The sequence below is a fragment of the Vicugna pacos genome, unplaced genomic scaffold, assembly GCF_048564905.1.
Source record: "Vicugna pacos unplaced genomic scaffold, VicPac4 scaffold_20, whole genome shotgun sequence".
Lineage (NCBI taxonomy): Eukaryota > Metazoa > Chordata > Mammalia > Artiodactyla > Camelidae > Vicugna > Vicugna pacos.
The window spans coordinates 7,915,629-7,917,728 of NW_027328741.1; the positions used below are offsets into that span (position 1 = coordinate 7,915,629).

Consider the following 2,100-nt stretch of genomic DNA (forward strand, 5'->3'; position numbering starts at 1 on the left):
TGCACGAGCTCCCTGTGATGCCAGCCCATGGGGGTGACAGATGCAGTAGGTTTTTCTAGGTCTAGAGACAGGATGGCTTCTCTAGGAAGCAGAGGCCGCAATGATCCCCACTGTGCCGATGGGGGATTGGGGAGACCTTGAGAGGCACGTGGCCTGTCCAGTGTGAGAGCACTGCTGAGTGGGGAGAGCCAGGTCTGAACCAAGCTGTGTCTTCAGAGATGTGGGGCTGGCTGCATCCAGGCCTCCCCAGGGATATGGGGGGGGCTGAGTTGGTGTCACTCTGTGTGGACATGGCATGGAGTGAGAAATGAGAGATCGGCAGCCCAGAAAGTCCCTTGGGGAGCTTTGTGTCAGGAGGAAGCTTGGATAAGTGGACCCCAGGAAGTGACCTCACTTCCCTGGCAATAGAGCCCAACAGAACTTGGAACCAAAGTCACCAGGCACCCACTCTGTAGAGAAGTCCCTACTCAGCTCACTTGGTTGGAGACAGAGGCATGTTCTGCTGCATCCCAATATCCCGAGGCTGCAGCCTCCGGAAAGCCTGCAGCGAGGGGCTGTACCAATGTTGCCGGCGCTGGGTCAGGTCTCACCCAAGGCGCCTCTGGCCTTTTGGCCAGAGAGACACAAAGGTAACACAGGGAGGCCCAGGGCAGGCCCGCCCAAGGCAGGCCACCACTCAGATCCTACCCAGGTAGCCCCACGGCCCCTTCCTGACACGTGAATGTGGAGAAGTCATGTTGGGGATGGGTTTCTGCCTCAAGCAAGAGCAGGTCAGAGGTCTGGGGGGCCGGTCACATCCACAGCCCAGGTCAAAGCTGGCTGGCTGGCTTGGATGTGGAGAGCCGGTGAAGGGTCCTGCTGCCCGAGGTGGAGCCCATGCTCCCTGGATACGTCTGTTCCCTCCCGGGTGTCTGAGCTGAGCAAGGTCCCAGTCTGATCGGGCAGCAGAGGGTCGAATGGACAGAATCAGGAGTGTTCCTGGCCGGGCAGGGCTCTGAGAATTCCAGACCAGGTCAGCTGCTGATCACTGTCATTGCAGAGCCAGATACCACATATTGAACAGAAGCTGATGAATAAAAACACCAACGCCCCCTCCCCTAAGTGAAAGGCTGGTGTGCCACTCTTCTGAGGGCCAGCGCAGGCTCCAGGTGGGTCTGGATATGGAGGGGTCCCCACCACCATGGCCCAGAAATCAGTGGGGCAGGCCTCCGACCCAGACATCACCCAGGGCTCTCCCCAGTGACCTGCCCAGGGCTGATGGGTAGCTCAGCACACCCGGCTCTGACCTGGAGCACCGTGCCCACCTCGCTGCAAGTCAGGTGGAGGACCAGGATCCCCCGAAGCACAGCCTGTAGGTCAGAAAAGCAGGGCTGGTGCATGTGTGTAGGTGAGGCAGGGGCGAAGGCTGTGCCACACAGGGAGGTGTCCCTAGAGGCTACTGTTGGGACCAGAGCAAAGAATGGCCTCAGACCACCTATCTGGAAAAATTCAGTCACAGAACATATCCCGTGGGCACTTTCTGGGTGGAAGCTGTCTGGAAAGCTCTGGGAAGGTTTCTGTCCTTGAAGAGGCACATGGAAAGGGAGGCAGGTGGGTAAATTTTTCCTCTCTCACAGCATGAGCTCTTCCACAAGACTTAAAACTTTCTCCACATCCAATAGTTACAGACGAGGCAGGGGCAGAGGAAGATGTTAGAGGCCAAAAAAAGGACAATCTGGATCCAGCAGGAAACCCCGAGATCCCTTCTGCCACTCCTGCTGCTCCTCCTGAAGCTGCATCTGCACCTGGACTGCTGGGCAACGGAGAACAAGTTCAGGCATCACCAACCCCTGGGGCAGAGCCCCCTCTGCACCCACCCACACCTTCTCCTCCAAAATGTTCTCCAAAATCCCACCGTCATTCCCCTCCCGCTCCCCCTCCCAAACTTGACATCCCTTCCGTGGAGATGTTTTTGTTTGTTTTTCTTTAGTTTCCTTTGTTTGTTTCACATCATTTATGGCATCCTTTATTTTTCTTTTTAGAGTTTCATGTAATAAAATATAGATTTTTCCCCTTTTAAATTGTGCAATTCAGGAATATTAGGGGCATTCACAATGTTGT

At 55.8% G+C, this 2,100-nt stretch overlaps 1 long non-coding RNA gene across 1 annotated transcript; it reads left to right on the plus strand.

Annotated features, from left to right (window-relative positions):
- The first annotated feature begins 466 nt into the window (after positions 1-466).
- LOC140694092 (uncharacterized) lies at positions 467-1,900 on the plus strand. Its single transcript, XR_012069848.1, has 3 exons — positions 467-629; positions 1,040-1,148; positions 1,662-1,900. It is a non-coding gene; the product is annotated as an uncharacterized lncRNA (long non-coding RNA).
- Positions 1,901-2,100: the final 200 nt, after the last annotated feature.